At 38.4% G+C, this 12,503-nt stretch overlaps 1 non-coding gene across 1 annotated transcript; it reads left to right on the top strand.

The window, feature by feature from the left end:
• Window positions 1–3,724: 3,724 nt before the first annotated feature.
• LOC145504007 (U6 spliceosomal RNA) lies at window positions 3,725–3,831 on the top strand. Its single transcript, XR_014052000.1, has one exon. It is a non-coding gene; the product is annotated as a U6 spliceosomal RNA (small nuclear RNA).
• Window positions 3,832–12,503: the final 8,672 nt, after the last annotated feature.

Here is a 12,503-nt window from a genome sequence, read left to right as displayed (position 1 = left end):
AAATTTATGAACATATTATTTGGCAGAAAGAGTAAAATGGAGATCTTCATTATGCCTTCAAACTTCAGTGTTATTCACCTTAAAAATATTGCTACAAAGCTATTTTTATAAGTCTCATGGGAAACACAAAGCAAAAATCTCTAATAGATATACAAAAGAGAAAGGAATCTAAGTATATCACTACAGAAAAATCATCCAATTACAAAGGAAGAGAAGAAGAAAGAAAATAAAGAATTTCAAAACAGAAAAAAGCATATAACAAAATGGCAATAGTAGATCCATACTTGTCAACGATTACTTTAAATGTAAATGGACATTTCTCCAATCAAAAAACACAGAGTGGTAAATCAACTATACTTCAATTAAAGTTTAAAAATAAAGTGGTGAATACATCTTAAAAAAGAAAAAAGCCCCAACAGTGTGAAACCTACAAAAATTTAACTTCACTTTTAAGGACATACACAGCACAAAAGTAAACGGATGCAGAACAATATTTCATGAAAGTGGAAACCAAAAGAAAGCAGGGATATCTATACTTACATCAGACAAATAGACCTTAAGAAAAAAAATCTGTAATAAGAAATAAAGAAGATGTTTATATATTGATAAAAAGGTCAATCCAACAAGAGGATATAACTTTTGTCAATATTTATGCACCCAACATCAGTTCAGTTCAATTCAGTCCCTCAGCTGTGTCCAACTCTTTGCTGTCCATGGACTGCAGCACGTCGGGTTTCCTTGTCCATCACCAACTCCCGGAGCTTGCTCAAACTCATGTCCACTAGAGTCAGTGATGCCATACAACCATTTCATCCTCTGTCCCCTTCTCCTCTTGCCTTTGATCTTTCCCGGCATCAGGGTCTTTTCTAATGAGTCAGTTCTTCGCTTCAGGTGGCCAAAGTATCGGAGTTTCAGCTTCAGCATCAGTCCTTCCAATGAATATTTAGGACTGATTTCCTTTAGGATTGACTGATTTGAGCTCCTTGACGTCCAAGGGACTCTCAACAGTCTTCTTCAACACCACAGTTCAAAAGCATCGATTCTTCGGTGCTCAGCTCCCTTCATGGTCCAACTCTCATATCCATACACGACTACTGGAAAAACCATAGCTTTGACTAGACGGACCTTTGTCAGCAAAGTAGTGTTTCTGCTTTTTAATATGCTGTCTAGGTTGGTCATAACTTTTCTTCCAAGGAGCAAGAATGTCTTAATTTCATGGCTGCAGTCACCATCTACAATGATTTTAGAGCCCAAGAAAATTAAAGTCTGTCACTGTTTCCATTGTTTCCCCACCTATTTGCCATGAAGTGGTGGGACTGGATGTCATGATCTTAATCTTTGAATGTTGAGTTTTAAGCCAGCTTTTTCACTCTCCTCTTTCATTTCCATCAAGAGGCTCTTGTATGCTTATATCTGGGGATATTTTTATGCTGTAGTATAGTACATGTGTATATGTTTCCACATATTTTTTCAGACAACTAAAATGGCTGAGAAGAAAGATACCACAGTTCACTGAGCTCACCTACAGTCCACATTTGTGTCTCATTAAAGTGAATCAGGACTCCCTAAAAATTTGGCCTACTAGAGCTGAGTGGAGGAGGTAAAAAGTGAACATGTAACATCTTGTTATGCCAGAAGATAAGGAAAGCCTTATATAATAAATGGGAGCTTGTCTCAAGGTCTACAGAAGCCAGCTTAAAGATGTCTAATTGAGAAAATGGGAGACCTTTTGAACATCATGATTATTAAATACAGCAATGAATTATAACCCACTAAAAACTTGGAATGCATGAGTCTGTACAAATAAACAATCAATGGATCAAGTAAAAGTCAATGAAAAAGAAAAGCTCTTACTTATAGTAGAATGCCAAGGACAAGCTGGTAGATGAGAAAGAGGGCTGGCATTGGAAATCAGTCTTTTACAATCACTAAAGATGGAATCAGACAAAAAAAAAAAAAACACACCAAGAATGCAAAATCAAAGGGTGTTTTCTGTTGAGAAGCAGAATACTTGCATGGTCTTAGGGTATAGTCTCAAAGACATTTATTACCCAAGGAAACTGGAATGATTATACAATGGATAAATGGAACAATGATCAGACCTAGTGATCGGACTTGTCTCTGTGAGAATAATATGATATCATCTGTTTTAAACTCTGGCCGAGGATAAATAACCTGAGCTTAACTATGATGGACCATCAGACAAAATCAAACTGAGGAAATTCTATTGGAAAAAGAAGATGAAGAGAGACTGAATTCTGCAAAAATGCCCATCTTAAAAAAATATATACACATATGATGTTTCAAATAAAAGAGGTTAAAGAATCATGACAAATAAATGCAATATTTTATCCAATTTGGATACGCAGTAAAAGGAAGGGAAAAATTACATTACTGTATCAGTGACAAATGGAAATGTGGATAATGAATTAGATAAAATTATTTTACCAGTGTTAAATTTAATGAACAATACTGTGGTTTTCCAAGTAAATATCTCAATTCCTTGGACATACACAGTGAATCGCTAGGGATCAGTTTAGTTCAGTCGCTCAGTTGTGTCCGATTCTTTGCAACCCCACGGACTGTAGCACGCCAGGCATCCCTCTCCATCACCAATTCCCGGAGAGTGCTGAAATTCATGTCCATCCAGTTGGTGATCCCATCCAACTATCTCATCCTCTGTTGTCTCCTTCTCTTCCTGCCTTCAATCCTTCCCAGCATCAAGGTCTTTTCCAATGAGTCAGTTCTTTGCATCAGGTGGCCAAAGTATTGGAGTTTCAGCTTCAACATCAGTCCTTCCAATGAATATTCAGGACTGATTTCCTTTAGGATTGACTGGTTTGATCTCCTTGCTCTCCAAGGGACTCTCAAGAGTCTTCCCCAACACCACAGTTCAAAAGCTTCAATTCTTCAGTCCTCAGCTTTCTTTATGGTTCAACTCTCACATCCACACATGACTACTGTGTCTAGGGATACAGCAGAAAAATTCATCAGAAGGACCGATGCTGAAGCTGAAGCTCCAATATTTCAGCAGCCTGATGTAAAGAGCAAACTCATTAGAAAAGATCCTGATGCTAGGAAAGATTGAAGGCAGGAGGAGAACGGGACGACAGGGGATGAGATGGTTGGATGGCATCACCAACTCAATGGATATGAGTTTGTGCAAGCTTCGGGAGATGGTGAAGGACAGGGAAACCTGGCGTGCTGCAGTCCATGGGGTCATAAAGAGTCAGACACAACTGAGCTACTGAACAACAGCAACAAAGTACATTTAACATGAGATTTGGTCTCTTAAATTTTTAAGTGTACCATGTCTCTAAGTGTCTCAGATGGTAAAGCATCCACCTGCAATGCAGATCTGGGTTCTATCCTTGGGTAGGGAAGATCCCCAGAGAAAGGAATGGCAACCCACTCCAGTATTCTTGCCTGGAGAATTCTGTGGACAGAAGAGTCTGGTGAGCTACAGTCCATGGGGTCACCAAGAGTCAGATACAACTGAGCAACTAACACACTTTCCCAACACGTAGTATTAGGGCTTCCCTGGTGGCTCATACAGTAAAGAATATGCCTGCAGTGTGAGAGACTTGGCTTCTATTCCTACACTGGAAGATCTCCTGAAGAAGGGAATGGCTACCCACTCCAGTATTCTTGCCATGGAAAATTCCATGGACAGAGGAGCCTGCCAAGCCACAGCCCATGGGGTTGCAAAGAATCAGACACGACTGTGCTCACTTCGGCAGCACATATACTAAAATTGGAACGATACAGAGAAGATTAGTATGGCCCCTGCACAAGGATTACACTCAAATTCATGAAGCATTCCATATTTTTTATCAAGCTACCAACGGTATTTTTCAGAGAACTAAAACTAATAATTTCACAATTTGTATGGAAATACAAAAAACCTCGAATAGCCAAAGCAATCTTGAGAAAGAACAATGGAACTGGACGAATCAACCTGCCTGACTTCAGGCTCTACTACAAAGCCACAGTCATCAAGACAGTATGGTACTGGCACAAGGACAGAAATATAGATCAATGGAAAAAAATAGAAAGCTCAGAGATAAATCCACACACCTATGGACACCTTATCTTCGACAAAGGAGGCAAGAATATACAATGGAGAAAAGACAATCTCTTTAACATGTGGTGCTGGGAAAACTGGTCAACCACTTGTAAAAGAATGAAACTAGAACCCTTTCTAACACCATACACAAAAATAAACTCAAGATGGATTAAAGATCTAAACGTAAGACCAGAAACTATAAAACTCCTAGAGGAAAACATAGGCAAAACACTCTCCGACATAAATCACAGCAGGATCCTCTATGACCCACCTCCCAAAATATTGGAAATAAAAGCAAAAATAAACAAATGAGACCTAATTAAACTTAAAAGCTTTTGCACAACAAAGGAAACTCTAAGCAAGGTGAAAAGACAGCCTTCAGAACAGAAGAAAATAATAGCAAACGAAGCAACAGACAAAGAATTAATCTCAAAAATATACAGGCAACTCCTGCAGCTCAATTCCAGAAAAATAAACTACCCAATCAAAAAATGGGCCAAAGAACTAAACAGACATTTCTCCAAAGAAGACATACAGATGGCTAACAAACACATGAAAAGATGTGCAACATCACTCATTATCAGAGAAATGCAAATCAAAACCACAATGAGGTACCATTTCACGCCCGTCAGAATGGCTGCTATCCAAAAGTCTACAAGCAATAAATGCTGAAGAGGGTGTGGAGAAAAGGGAAGCCTCTTACACTGTTGGTGGGAATGCAAACTAGTACAGCCACTATGGAGAACAGTGTGGAGATTCCTTAAAAAACTGGAAATAGAACTGCCATATGATCCAGCAATCCCACTGCTGGGCACTGAGGAAACCAGAATTGAAAGAGACATGTGTACCCCAATGTTCATTGCAGCACTGTTTATAATAGCCAGGACATGGAGGCAACCTAGATGTCCATCAGCAGACGAATGGATAAGGAAGCTGTGGTACATATACACAATGGAATATTACTCAGCCATTAAAAAGAATACATTCGAATCAGTTCTAATGAGGTGGATGAAACTGGAGCCTATTATACAGAGTGAAGTAAGCCAGAAAGAAAAACACCAATACAGTATACTAACACATATATATGGAATTTAGTAAATCGGTAAAGATAACCCTGTGTGCGAGACAGCAAAAGAGACACAGATGTATAGAACATTCTTTTGGACTCTATGGGAGAGGGCGAGGGCGGGATGATATGGGAGAATGGCATTGAAGCATGTAAATTATCATATGTGAAACGAATCGCCAGCCCAGTTTCAATGCATGATACAGGGTGCTCAGGGCTGGTGCACAGGGATGACCCAGACGGATGGGATGGGAAGGGAGGTGGGAGGGGGGTTCTGGAAGAGGAACACATGTACACCCATGGTGGATACATGTCAATGTATGGCAAAAGCAATACAATATTGTAAAGTAAAAAAATAGATAAATAAATTTAATAATAAAAAATAAAAATAAATAAATAAAATTCTTGTGCTTAAAGTTGTAGTCCATGATAAAAAGCAAATACATGAAGGATGGTGATTATGCCATGGGTGCATAATCTCTCCACGTCCCTCCTCCAGTGAACTAAGCATTTACTCTTTAGAGATCAAGTTAGATTTCTACCAGAAAACTGTCATTCATTTCTCCTGACTTTCTCTAAGTTCCTCTATTCTTCCCTTATCTTCCATTTCTGTTCTCAGGAGAGAAGTCTGTAGTACACGATTATTTTAATATAATTGGAAAAACATGGGGTAAACTTTTAAATAACTAAAGGATATGAAGACACACTTTGCTTTCCCCCATTCATGACAACAGAATGTGATACATGTTTTAGTGATGCCCAGGGTATAAGTGCATTGACCTTGGAACAGCTTGTCTGGGATCTAGTCATAGCTCTCTCATCTACTAGCTGAGTGACCTTGGGCAAGTCATTTAATTTCTCTGTACTCCCTGTTTCCTAATGTGTAAAGTAGCACCTCCTTGGTGGTCCAGTGGTTAAGACTCTGCCTGCCAACGCAGGGGACAGGGTTCCATCCATGATCTGGGAAGATCCATTTGCTGCCAGGCAACTAAGCTCCTGCAGCACAATTACTGACCCCATGGGCTCTCGAGCCTCTGCTCCACAACGAAAGTAGCCATCTAGAAGCCCACACACCGCAACTAAGAGTAGCCCATACTGCAACTAGAAAAAGATGGAACGCAGCAACGAAGACAGTGTAACAAAAATTAATTAATTAATTAACTAAACTAATTTCTAAAGTAAAGTCAACAGAAATTACTGCATCATAGGGTTACTGTAAGGTTGCTTTTAGTCGCTAAGTCGTGTCCGACTCTTACAACCCCATGGGCAGGCTCCTCTGTCCATGGGATTTCCCAAGCAAGAATACTGGAGTGGATTGCCATTTTCTTCTCCAGGGAATCTTCCCAACCCAGGAATCAAACCCGGATCTCCTGCATGGCAGGCAGATTCTTTACCAACTGAGCTACAAGGGAATCCCTACTGTAAGGTTAAATGAGATAAACCGTGCAACATGTTTACAATCGCACTTAGCACATAATTGGGCTTCCCTAGTGGTTCAGAGGGTAAAGAATTTGTCTGCAATGTGGGAGAACCATAGTTCAATCCCTGGGTTGGGAAAATCCCCTGGAAAAGGAAGTGGAAGCCTACTCCAGTATCCTCACCTAGGGAATCCCATGGACAGAGGAGCCTGGCGGGCTATATAGTTCACGGGGTCACAAAGAGTCAGACATGACTGACTGACTATTAATTTAACTTTTTTCACATAATTAATATTATACATACATTTGACATTTTTTTATTTCTAAATCTCTCTCAAGAAGGCACTTGGCTCTACAAGAAGTATCTCTCGCTCTCTCTCACACACACACCCTTTCTGCATCATCAGTTTCTTCCACTTTTCTAGATTTATTTCATGAGCATAAAAACATTTTCTGGTATTCTCCTATATTTTAAAAAAGAGTAAAAGTATTATCAAGGAGTGCCACTTCCATCAGTATACACTTTATGTAGTTTTGACTTTAAGAAACATGTAAATCTACATATTTAAATACAAAATATCATATCTGCCAAGCAGATAATTTACCTTCTTTTTATTAATACCATTTCTATTTTTACTCAGCTTTTCTTTCAATGTAATATTAAGACCAATGCCCAAGTATTACATGGCTACTCAGGGTCTGGGCGATAGCCATACTGAATAGTTGTTCTTGAAATAACCTAATTAGTTATATTGGTCTATTTGACTATTTATCTTCATTTAATGTTCCAGGCCTCCACTACCCAATAAAGTAACTACCAGCCACGTATGGCCATTGACCACTTGAGATGTGGTTAGTCCAAACTGAGTTGTGCCATAGCTGTAAAATGCACATCAGATTTCAAGACTTAGAAAACAAATAGGTAAAATACACCGCTTCTATTTTATACTGAATGCATGTTTAAATGTTCATATTTTTGATATATGGAGTTAAATAAAATACATTATAAAAATTAAGCTCATCTGTTTGTTTTTATCTTCTTAATGGTACAACCAGAAATTTTTAAATTACAAATGTGGCTCACATAAATTTTTGTTGCACTGTACTGTTTTAGGTTTTCAAATTCTTTCACATTGGGGAATTGTAAAAAAAAAAAAAAGGAACTACTTATGAGACAAATTAATTTATTTTCTAAATGTCTTTCACTCTCTTTTCAATAAAACCCTCAACTATGTTTGAAGTGCATGCTCCCTGAGTCTGAGAAAATGAAGCTCTTTTTGGTCTTTGTGAAGTGAATAGTACCAACTCTCACCAAATACAGATTTGCTAGCATGCATTGCCAGATATCATGACAGGAAAAAAGGATATTAACCCGGATTTATGAAGCAAATAGTTTGAAAATAGATGATACAGGCACTGGAAGAGGGAGGATATTTTTTAAATGGAGTGTTTACCAGTGGTAATTGAGATAAATGATTTAAACATATAGATAGACACATAGACACATTTAAACATGTAGATAAATGGGAGACAGACAGACAAAGAGAGAGAAGGAGAGGTAGAGAGAGAGAAATTAGGAAGTTTTCCCCATGTGTCAATCAAATCATTGTACATGGGATTGCACCAACTCAATGAAGCATAAATGAATCCTGCCCACATTTTCAACTGGGAAAAGTTCATGAATTCTATAGATAATCCCAGAAGTAACTAGTTCTCTTAACAATGTATCAGAAACAAATGCTGAAACTAGGAATTACTTTTTTTTTACTATATGAATAATCACAAGCATCTTCTCTATAAATTACCCATGGAAACATGCCTGGCTTGAAAACATCCCAGTACTTAACTTTGATATTCTTCATTGTTTCACCAGAAAGCTACAAATGATATTTGTGAACTTCGTAGTTTAACAAAAACATACTAGTAGGGTCATCTAAATGCATTCCTAGTCTCTTACCTCCAGAACCTATACTCACCGTATATACACATCTTTCTAAAATTATAAAGAAATACCATCCTATTTTAAAATTTGGATATATTTCTGTGCATTGTAGGTAGCTGAAAGGATGCTAAAGTTCAAAGAGAAAGGAGGAGTTAAGAAGCCTCTCTTGCTCTGCAAAAATGGGTGTTCTGATTTTCACTGGACAAATAGGTTTTTATACTTATAACTCTTTTTTATTTCCTTCATCAGCAACAGGAGTGCATAAAACAACTAAGCAAAAAAGTCCTTAGAGGCCCTGACTCAATGCACTAGTGAATTCACTCTAGTGAATTTAAAATATAACTTACTCTGCCAAAAAAAATCCCAAGCTAAGCACCAATGAGGATAATTTCTGCAGAGAGAAAAGCATAATATAGTATTAACAAACTCAGTTCAAAAATAAAAATAAGAATTCCATGGAGAAAAGACAGTCTCTTCAATAAATGGTGCTGGGAAAAATGGACAGGTACATGTAAAAGAATGATATTGAAACACTCCCTAATACTATACACAAAAGTAAACTCAAAATGGATTAAAGACCTAAATGTAAGACCTTATACTGGAAGGCAGATTCTTTTACCATTGAGCCACCAGGGAAGCCCTTGATACCAGTAGATTGTCATAAGTACATATGTGTATTGTAATACCCAAAGTAACCACTGAGAAAATTATACAAAATGATATGATCAAAAATCTTGAATTAGTCAAAATGGAATCTTAAAATGTGTTCAAACAACCTACATAAATGCAGAAAAAGACAAACAAGAAGCAAAGTAAATAAACAGAAACAAATAAAAGACAGATAAATCTGAATACATAATTATTTTAAATATAAATGGTTTAAATACATCACTCAAAAGGAAGAAATTGGCAGAGTGGATTTATTCCTAAAAATTACCCAAATACATAATGTTATTGGAAACTCAACAATATGCATAGATTGAAAGTAAAGGATAAAGAAAAACATATCATGAAAAGATCAAGAAAAAACTGGCATGGCTATATTAATATTAGGTAAAGCAGAAGCAAGTAAAATTGCAAATGGGAAGTAAAGGGAAATTACATAATGATGAAAGCATCAATCCACCAGGAATCAATCCACCAATCCACCTTGCTTTATTTATTATTGCATTTATCATCATCTCACTTATTTTATGGGCTTCCCAGTGGCTCAGATGGTAAAGAATCTGCCTGCAATGCAGAAGACCTGGGTTCGATCCCTGGGTTCAGAAGATCCACAGGAGAAGGAAAAGGCTATTCACTCTAGTGTTCTGGCCTGGAGAATTCCATAGACAGAGGAGCCTGGTGGGCTACAGTCCATGGAATTGCAAAAAGTTGGACAAGACTGAGTGACTTTCACTTTCACTTATTTTATATTTACCTGTGGATTCATTTATTGTCCCTATGCTACATCTAGGCAGGGACTTCAGTGACTTTGTTGATAGCTGTATGTTGTTATTGTTTAGTAGCTAAGTCATGTCTGACTCTTTGCAATCCCAAGGACTGTACCCTACTAGGCTCCTCTGTCCATGGAATTTCTCAGGCAAGAATACTGGAGTGGGTTGTGATTTCCTTCTCCATGATAGTTGTATTTCCAGTGCCTAAAATGTTAGTTGCACATGGTATTGAAGCTGAAGCTCCAATACTTTGGCCACCTGATGCGAAGAACTGACTCATTGGAAAAGACCCTGATGCTGGGAAAGATTGAAGGCAGGAGGAGAAGGGGACGACAGAGGATGAAATGGTTGGATGGCATCACCAACTTGATGGACATGAGTTTGAGCAAACTCCGGGAGCTGGTGATGGACAGGGAAGCCTGGTGTGTTTCAGTCCATGGGGTCGCAAAGAGTCGGACACAATTGAGCGACTGAACTAACTGACTGACATGGTAAGTACTAAGTAAATATTTGTTGAATGAATAAAAGGGTTAGCTTATTATCTATTGAGATCTGTTCTTTAAGATACAAGGCACTAATCACTTTAAGTTCAAGTGCTTTAAATGCTTAGTTACACTATGAACTAAAATATTCCAACATCAAGTTAGAAATGACCAAATGTTTTATTGATTCTTCTTATAGCTTCTCATGCAAACAGAAACTTCTGACATTAAAATGTTTCCTGAAAGAAAGAATTATCATTTCCAAAATAACTGTCTTCCACCAGTCACATTTACCTCAATCACTTCTTTATCACACAATCTAGGTACATCTTAAACTTAAGAAAGAAGTGTAGCCTCTCCAAATAATTCATTATCGAATAATTTCCTCCATGGATCACTTCCCAAGCAGATTTCCACCTCTTGCTCTCCTTGTCTTACTTTATGCTGATTCTTGTTCTCAAATCCCAAGCCTGAACAATCTGCAGCCTAGACTGACACATCGATGAGCTAGAACTTGTCCCTCAACTTAACTTCCTCTCCCTCTGCTTTCTAGCTAAGAATGAATATCTAGGGAAGAGATTCCTTCCTTCTTTTTTTAAAAACTTTTTATTTTGTATTGGGATATAGCCAGTTAACAACGTTGCAACAGTTTCAGGTGAACAGCAGAAGGGACTCAGCCATACATGTACATGTATCCATTCTCCCCTAAACTCCCCTAGGAAAGAGATTCCTTCTAATCTAAGAGTATTTGAAGTCTGTCAGGTTCAATGAGTTTCCAATGATAACTTTGGCTTTCTTTTCTATAAACACATTTGAAAGAAGCAACTAAACTGTTGCCAAATAGAGTTACATATTAATTCCCTCATCAGAGAAAAGAAAATGGGAAATATTCATGAGACACGCATGCGTGTGTTTTGTCACTCAGTTGTGTCCAACTCTTTGTGACCCCATGGACTGTGACCCACCAGGCTCCTCTCTCCATGGGATTCTCTAGGCAAGAATACTGGAGTGGGTTGCCATTTCCTTCTCCAGGGGATCTTCCCCACCCAGGGATTGAACCAAGATCTCTTGCATTGCAGGCAGATGCTTTACCATCTGAACTACTAGGAAAGGCCATATGTGAGACATACTATGTACTATGTATGTTGGGTAGCATCACAGACTCAATGGACATGAGTTTGAGCAGACTCTGGGAGACAGTGAAGGACAAGGAAGCCTGGCGTCATGCAGTCCGTGGGGTTGCAAAGAGTCAGACACAATTTATGGACTGAACAAATACTATGTGACAGATACTTAACAATGATCACCCTATTTAATGGGCTTTATTATCCCCATTTTACAGTAGAGGAAAGTGAGAATCAGAGAATGAAGTTTCTTGTGTTGATTATTAATAATCAAGATCGAGTTGATTATTGTGTTAGAGTTGGTGAGACCACATTCCTTCTCTGGGCCCCACATTTTTGTGAGAATTATACACAACCTAATACGAGCAGCCATGTGTAAGACATATGTGTAATGGGGTAATTTGTCCCTAATTCTGGCATTTTGTTCCAAAGGCTAGCTTTGTTTTTTCTGGTGTTTGTACTATACTGATATTAAATAGGTGATTAATCTGATGAATTAACTGCTATGAAGGTGTCTTTGGGTGGCAAAGGTTTAGCCCTCCCAGGTAATATATACATATTTTCCCAAGTTCCTCTCCTTAAACTGGACATTTGCAAGTGTGTTCTCAGAAGCAACCCACCGGTCAATGTGGGCTCTGCTCTCCCTCAGTCTGAGCACTCCATTTTTATCTGTTTTATATTTGGCTTATGCATACACTCCAAAAAATGAAAATTACTGCTTATTGTCTTTAGCCAGTAGTGTCTATAACTAGGCTAGTTACAACCAGGCTAATGGTGCTTAGAAAGTGTGAGTTTTCAGGACATTCATGACCTGCAAATGGTTCCAACTAGGCTGTTTGTCCATGGCCAAGCCCAGCTATGCCCACCCACTGGGGAAGGCAAATGCCATGACTCCATAGCCTCCCTCTTCCCTGCAGCTGATGCTGTTATGCTATGGTAGCCCCAGCCCCACCTCACCTCCAAGCTAGT

The sequence above is a fragment of the Giraffa tippelskirchi genome, chromosome 4 (assembly GCF_054371585.1).
Source record: "Giraffa tippelskirchi isolate mGirTip1 chromosome 4, T2T-mGirTip1v1.2.pri, whole genome shotgun sequence".
NCBI classification, from domain to species: Eukaryota; Metazoa; Chordata; class Mammalia; order Artiodactyla; family Giraffidae; genus Giraffa; species Giraffa tippelskirchi.
This window is presented reverse-complemented; position numbering and strand designations above follow the sequence as displayed.